Raw genomic sequence first — 8631 nt, forward strand, 5'->3', positions numbered from 1 at the left:
ACCCATCACTAGCCAGCTAGCTGATGTCAAAGCTCTGTAGGCCCGACAATGATGTATGTGTTTTATACACCTGTTCATCGATTTTGTCAACTCATTTTAGGATATCATATATCATCCCGAAAATGAGGCAGAATCAAATATAAGGTGGACCATACCACAAGAAAACAGTGGCGATTGAACATCGCCATTAAAAACTTCCTACAGCCCACCCTAATGTTTATTTATCATCCAACCCAGTGACAAGAGGACGAAAGGAAAACACAAATAGTAGCTTGACCAAAACTTCTAAGCTTTGAATCCCTGCTATTTCCTGTGATGTTGTCCACCTAAGATAAAACTGCCTCAATTTTAGGCTGAAGCCTTAAAATGAGACCGCGTGGATAAAACACATACATTTTGGGGGGGCCCACAGAATTATGAAACAAGCTAGTCAGCCAATGTTGGGAAACCGTGTCCGCTCATGAATGAGGCAGATCCACTCAGGTGGGCCACACGGTAGAAAAAGGTGAGGCTGATAATGCCCACTGTTAAAACCTTCCTAGGGTCCAGCTTGATATTTATATCATTATATATTTGTTTAAGCCATCATTGTCGTTGGGATGAACTGAAAACACAATCTTAATCTCATTTAGAGCTTCTATGACCCTACTATTGGGGATTTGTGCTGCAGAATCACACAGATCGAGGTCTAGGATAGCAATTTAATAGTAACAAGCAATCACAGAAGAACACAAAGATTTAACGTGGAAAACCCTTACGGGTAAAAAAACCACGGCACAAAGTGACAGAATTTCACTATGAAAGCATCAATTACAAAGAGAGAGGGCTTAACCGATTCGAACAACCTCGAATCTCACCCTTGCTACACCCTTTGATAACCCTAGAACCCTTTAGAATACCTTTAAGAAGCCTTAGAATACCTTTAGAATAGCCCTAGGAACTCCTATTTATAATTTAGGAAACTTCCCTTTCGCACCGTTGCGAAACCGCCTCAAATTTCCGCAGTCTGCATAAGATCCGGACTCGAATCTGCGTAACCTCGACTGGTCAAGGAACCCCCTCGACCAGTCGAGTAACTCAGACACCCAAATAAGTAGCACGTTGGACTTTGAGTCGAGTGGTGCTCGACCGGTCAAGTGGACCCTCGACCAGTCGAGCCAGCCTCTCGATCAATCGAGCAGCCCCAAGTATTGAAGACTTTTAAAAGTCTGACAACGATCTCCACCAAGTCTTTAATATTCAATTGTGTATCTTGCTGCCCTCTTTTCTTATCTCTGCATTACATCATAACTTCTCGTGCACACTCCATCCTTCTTTTCCGCCATCACCAAGCCCAGAGAAGTTACACAGAACTTGAGCTTCTCTGCAAGAACGATCTAAATGAGCATGTCTGCAGGATCAAAATCAACTTGCCCAACCACCTTTGCTCTTGTGTAATGTCTTGAAAAATTCTGTACAATGGCTCGAGTATCACCTCAGGCAGAAATCACACAGGACTAAATCCTTTAGATATTAGGCGAGAATTAACTAGTGCTAAACTAGATTATCTGTGAAATTAATACTAATCACTTTTAATACAATCTGCAAAATCCAAAACTCGTAGAATCATTGACGTTATCTTACCCTAAAATCTAGAATCAATCTCTAAACCCGGGTGCTCTCGGAAGCACATCGAAACTCCGTATCGGACCTAGACCGCACGTCGAAAGTTCGATAACTACGAAACTATACGAATGTGACCGCCTTGTTGGACTTGACAACCATCCCGGAAATCAAGTCCTAATAGTATCTAGAAACGTACAACTTGAGCCCGGAGCGAAGTATGTGAGAAACGCGAATACCTTTAAGAAATAAATCCAAGCAAAGTCGTTTACTTGCAGGTCCAAATATAAGGATTCAAACCGTCAGAATCTGACCCAATTACACCCTCGGATCAGGAAAAATATCCAACACATGTCAGTGCACTGGTGACTCTGATCGAGTACCGGTGACCGTCGAATTGAAACTAGGCCGCCACGATCGATCTATAAATCCGATCGGACCGAAAACTCAGCTTGACCTAGATCCAATGTCAGGGAGCTTAAGTCCGACCGCACGTAGAAAATGGGTCTCCAGAAGTGCTCCATTGGACTGAAACAGATGTCCTTTGGATATAACCTGAGTATACCTTGGCTCTGAGGCCATTCCCATCAGACCTGGGCCTATATAAAGGCCTAAACCCACTTCTCTCTCACCACATACGAATTTCCAAACCCTAGGAAGAAAGGAGAAAGAAAAGAGAAGGAAAAAGTGAGGAGAAATGAGTGAGAGTGGGAGTTAGTTGTCGGGATCTTTCTCTGATGCTCCACGTGCTTCACCACGACTTCTGTATCGCTATTTCAGCGATTCCGACGCCGTTCTTAGGTAAAAAAAACATAACCCTAACCTGTTTTAGGGTTTCAAATCGTGTAAGTAATGAAATAGCTAACCTATTTCGTACTGTAGGTTGTCGTTGTGCCGTAGACAAAGACTCAGTATACAAACTAAGTTCGATACTTGTTTACCGGCGTAAGGTACGAACTATAAATGTTTAAGTTATGGTTTTCAAGGCTTTCAATGTCAGTAATGATTTATAACTAGCTTAATTGCTGTCACATGTGCTTAGATACGAGGGTTTCCGTATAATACACATATATGTGAACTATGTTGATTTTAAATACATTCCATGTGTTTGTTGAAATATCTGAATGAGTATGGAATTATGATTTGTGCTTGCCATGATTTCTGATTGGGAATACTTGATTGTTGTACGTATGGCAACTCCTATATGGAAGGATTTGCTATAATATGTGTTATAACTAATATATTACATGTATGTAATATGTGTAGTCTAAGTGTTTGATAAAATGCCCGAATGAGAAAAGGCCTGATGTAATATATCTAGTGAAGGTGTTGAGATAGGGTTTCGATCCCCTCATACGTAGTTACAGTTTCCTGTGTGAAGCCTATCCTACTACTATGTGATTATAGACGAAATGCTTATGTGTGATAACATGTGTATGATGTGGTTATTTAAATGCTTAAGTAAGATTTATATTTACACTGGTTGTCACATGTTGTTTTGGATTATTATATGTGAGTGCGATTGTTTGGAATGTGAGTGGGGCTACTATGTAGTCTAGGCAATCGGTAATGGTTTATGATGGGTGGCTGAATTGATTTAGCCACGATGGATACGTTTGACGAATCCGAGTCGTACGTCGTTTGACGGTAGTGGTTAGGCCACACGGAATGCTTACGCACTCCATATCGATCAAGTCAACGTGCGCTCGTACCAGTCGAACTCGTCAAGGAACCCGATTGACCCGATGTATGTTCACCATTTATGGACGCTACTGCTTGAATCTAAGGCACCAAACTCACCAGTGGAAAATCCCTTTAACCTTGGTACCTCGATCCGCTAAGACTCATGAGCCGGGCATGGTGGTTGGTATGGAACACCGTGGTCGAGCTGTCGGCCTACGCTGAGGTGACGAGCCTCCCCGTAGTGACCAATAAGCAACTCAAACTCGTGAGCTGAATACAGTGGTATGGGACACTGTATTCGAGCTGTCGGCCTACGTCTATGTGACGAGTCATTCGTAGTGACATCGAGCATACTCTAAGACTGCGCTGAGGTGACGAGTCTCGCCGTAGTAAACAAGAGTATAAACCAGGCATGCATCGAGGTGACGAGCCCTTTGTAGCGACCTGTAACCGCAACATCATATGAGACTGGCTAGGACTGACGACCCTAGAATGGATCATCATTTGGGAAATAATATAAGGGAGTTACCTTAGCTTCCCAATCCTGCTGTATGAATAAACCTAAGTAAGCAACCTAACTAATCCCGTGCATACACCGCATTACGTGTGCCTTTGGCATAGCAGGTCAAGCATTGAGGAAGTGTTTCATGCCGCGATCATGAGATGAAGTCGCTGAGGGAGCGCAGGCGAAGGCATGCATCATTATTTTATATCATTCTCGCATTAACAAAAGTACTCAGAACCTGATTGTTGTATTGTGTTATCATTACTGCTTGACTGAATTGATAACATGTTAACATTTGCTTTATTGTTCCACTGAGTTGATCACTCACTCCCACATTACGGGACGGTGTTTTAAACACCAACAAGACCCTGTTGTAGTTTCAGATGATGGCGTAGCCTGCGAGGCGGAGCCGGACTTTGAGGATGATGAGGAGGCATTCTCATATATGCAGTATTCAAGCGGGTTTCTATAGAACGTTCTAATCGGCGGGGCTTCAGGGCTTAAACTTGTAATGGACCATCACTTTTGATATTTTGTATTTTGAAACAATACTTGTAACTATTTGACCTGGCAATGCGTTCATACCTTGGGAACCTACAATGATTTATATATTTTATACACTGATCACAGTCTTCCATTTGAATAAATTCAACTGTCCCTGGTGTATGATTTGCTGATTTAGCTTAATCTCATTCATGTTTTATGCAGTAACATGAACAACATCAAATCATCATTATTTATGTTGCATAAGTGATGCGTTGGAACTCGGGAGTTGGGTACCTGCTCGACCCCCAATTTTCAGGGCGTTACATCCTGTCTTTCTAAAAGAAAAGATGTAGTCTTCTTACCATCTCACCGCTACCCAATATTGCTTGCCGGGGTACTTGCTCACAACACTAATAGCCTGTGAAATAATCAATCGAATCCATACCCTGGCATACACTGCCAACCTCATTCGAATAAGGCTCATGAGATATTCTGTTTTTCCTCATCTGTTTTAAGATATGTCTTGAGGAAAACTTAAGGAGAGACGCGTAGGGAACGTTATCCGACTTTACCTGGCCCTTCACATCTTTAATCAATACCTACACACAAGGTATTCCTCCTGTAATTACCAAATCCTACTCCTCCTTCAGTCTAATGCCCAGAACCATCTTTGTAGCTCCCCGATCCTTCATCCTGAATGTCCCACTTAACAGAGTCTTTAATACATTGATTTCAGATATGTCATAATTGGCGATCTACATATCATCAATTCCTGACTCACCATGGAGGAATCAAATCACTGCCTAGGCGACAGGTCAAACCACGACCTCCTGCAAAGTCTTTTCTCAGCCCTTTTAACTTCGAACTTCTCTGATTACTTCATGTAGATCTGCTCTTCACTTTCCCTTAAAGAAGTGCAGACTCCACATCCATCCTTCCAGCTCAAAATCACATTGACCAACCAGCAATAATCATGGATCTAATAGACACCTGTTATACCGTTAGCGCGAATATCTCTGAGAAACCGATCCCTTCTCTCTGAGCATAACCCTTCCCTACCAACCTCGCCCTGTATCTATATTGTATCCTCCTGAATATCCACCTGCATCTAACCGCTCTCCAACCCACTGGAAGCTCCACCCACTCCCATATGTCAGTCTAGTACCACGAATCCATCACATTGACTATAGTCACCTTTCACTTCTCAACACCAGGCTCTCCTAGAGCCATTTGAATAGAAGATGAATCCCATGCGATATTGTAGTCGTCCATGTACCTCGTTGATGTTATGCGATCATGCCGTGTGATTCTTCTCATAGGTGGCTGCTCCACCTGCTCTGTATCCCTATCTGTGCGTCTTAGCCTTCCTGTCATGCTCGCTCATGTGGCTATGCCCAACATACCACACACGTGCAAAGGTAGAATCCGCTACATCCACTGCAGCTCCCCCTTTTGAAGTGCTCGCGATCAACCTGTACAAGTTACCGAGTCGTTGCACTTTCATGATTATTTATGCCCTCTTTGATACCTTAAGAGCACCATCAATACCTGTGTACTTGCATCATTTTACCTCAAGCACACTAAGAGAAATCGAATTCTGCTTCAAATCAGGAACGTGCCTGACATCAGTTAAGGTACGCTCCACCCCATCAAATATTTTGACGCGCACCGTACCAATAGCCACAACATTACAGGCAAAGCCATTGCCCATAAACACCTATCCACCATCGCACTCCATGTAACTGGTAAACCAACTTCGATGAGGAGTCATGTGAAAAGATGCCCCTGTGTCTAGCATCCACTTGTCAGTTTCATTGGAATATTGATTGTTGTATTATGGCCTTATATGGAAGGTTTGTTATAATACTTTATAACTAATATTTAATGATTTAAATGTGTGTTAATGTTTAAAATGGGGTGTTGGTTTAGGGGATTTTCGATTTAAGAATTTATTTTGTTAAGTATCTTATATAGGATTTGATAAATGTTATTTTATAACATGTTATATTGGTTGTTTAAAGTTTAAGTGTTTATAAATTGAAGGAAAACTTTATGGGGGGCATGGGGTTGGATGGAACCGTGAATTTTGGCCTGTTGAGGTAACCTCCCTAGTGAATAAGAATCAATTTGTGTTTGTACGGTGGTATGGGAATTTTATTGGTAATCGTGTGCATGTTTGGGACGAGTCATTCGTAGTGACTCGAGCTACCAAGTGGGGGGAGTCTCCCGTAGTAAAAAGGGAAAAACCGAGGCATGCATCGGGTGGAGCCCTTTGTAGCGCGAACTGACATCATATGAGGCAGCTGGGGGACCCTAGAATGGATCATCATTTGGGAAATAATATAAGGGAGTTACCTTAGCTTCCCAATCCTGCTGTATGAATAAACCTAAGTAAGCAACCTAACTAATCCCGTGCATACACCGCATTACGTGTGCCTTTGGCATAGCAGTCAAGCATTGAGGAAGTGTTTCATGCCGCGATCATGAGATGAAGTCCCTGAGAGTGCCGGCGAAGGCATGCATCATTATTTTATATCATTCTCGCATTAACAAAAGTAGGACCAGATTGTTGTATTGTGTTATCATTCTTGCTTGAATTGATAACATGTTAACATTGGCCTTTAGCTCCAGAGTTGATCACTCACTCCCACTACGGGACGGTGTTTTAAACACCAACAAGACCCTGTTGTAGTTTCAGATGATAGCCTGCGAGGCGGAGCCGGACTTGAGGATGATGAGGAGGCATTCTCATATACGATATTCAAGCGGGTTTCTATAGAGCGTTCTAATCGGCGGGGCTTGAGGCTTAAACTTGTAATGGATCATGACTTTTGCTTTCGTATTTTGAAACCAAATACCTTGTAACTTATCATGGCAATGCGTTTCATACCTTGGGAACCCTAGAATGATTTGTTTAATTGATATAAGGAGGCACAGTCTTCCATTCCAATAAATTCTATGATAAACTGGTGTAATGATTTCTAATAGCATAACCTCATTCATGTTTTATGCTTAACATGTACAACATCAAATCATCATTATTTTTTGCCATTAGTGATGCGTTGGAAGTCGGCAGTTGGGTAGACTGCGACCCCCAATTTTTCAGGTTACATCTGTCTTTCTAAAAGAAATGTAGTCTTCTTACCATCTCACGGCTACCTAATACTTGCCGGTGTACTTGCTCACAACACTAATAGCTTGTTGAAATAACCAATTGAATTCCATCCCATGGCATACGGCCAACCTCATTTAATAAGGCTCATGAGATATTACATTTTCCTGATCTGTTTTAAGATGATGCCTGAGCGAAACTTTGATGATGATAAGGAGGCATTCTCATATATACTACCTTCAGGCGTTTTTATCAGACCGTTACGATCACAAGGATCTCTTAGGCAATCTATACTCTATAATGCCGAACCATTACTTTTTCGACATTTTTGTATTCTTGAAACAATACTTGTAACTATTTGACCTAGCAATGCGTTCATACTTTGGGGACCTATAATGGTTTATTCATTTTATACATTTAGATCAATCTTACCTTGCATAAATTCAACTGTCCCTAAAGTATGATTTGCTGATTTAGCTTAATCTCATTCATGTTTTATGCACTAACATGGACAACATTAAATCATCATTATTTATGTTGCATAAGTGATACGTTGGAACTCGAGAGTTGGGTACCTGCTCGACCCCCAATTTTCAGGGCGTGACAATATATGTTGTATCCTCCTAAATATCCACCTGCATCCAACCGCTCTCCAGCCCACTGGAAGCTGCACCCGCTCCCATATGTCGGTCTGGTACCACGAATCCATCACATCGCCCATAGTCACCTTTCACTTCTCAGCACCAGGCTCTCTAGAGCCATCTGAATAGAAGATGAATCCCCTGCAATATTGTAGTCTTCCATGTACTTCGCTGATATCCTGCGATCATGTCGTGTGATTCTTCTCACGGGTGGTTGATCCACCTGCTCTGTATCCCTGTCCATGCATCTCAGCCTTACTGCTCTGCTCGCTCATGTGGCCATACCCAACATACCACACAGTGAAGTGGTGGAATCCGCTACATCCACTGCAGCTCCACCTTTTGAAGTGTTCACGATCAACCTGTACAAGTTACCGAGTCGTTACGCTTTCATGATTACTCGTGCCCTCTTAGATACCTTAAGAGTATCATCAATACCTGTGTACTTGCATCATTTTGTCTCAAGCATACCAAGAGAAATCGGATTCTGCTTCAAATCAGGAACGTGCCTGACATCAGTCAAGGTACGCTCTACCCCATCAAACATCTTGACGCGCACCATACCAACAGCCATAACATTACAGGCAAAGTCATTGCCCATA

Source organism: Magnolia sinica, chromosome 9 (genome assembly GCF_029962835.1).
Source record: "Magnolia sinica isolate HGM2019 chromosome 9, MsV1, whole genome shotgun sequence".
Lineage (NCBI taxonomy): Eukaryota > Viridiplantae > Streptophyta > Magnoliopsida > Magnoliales > Magnoliaceae > Magnolia > Magnolia sinica.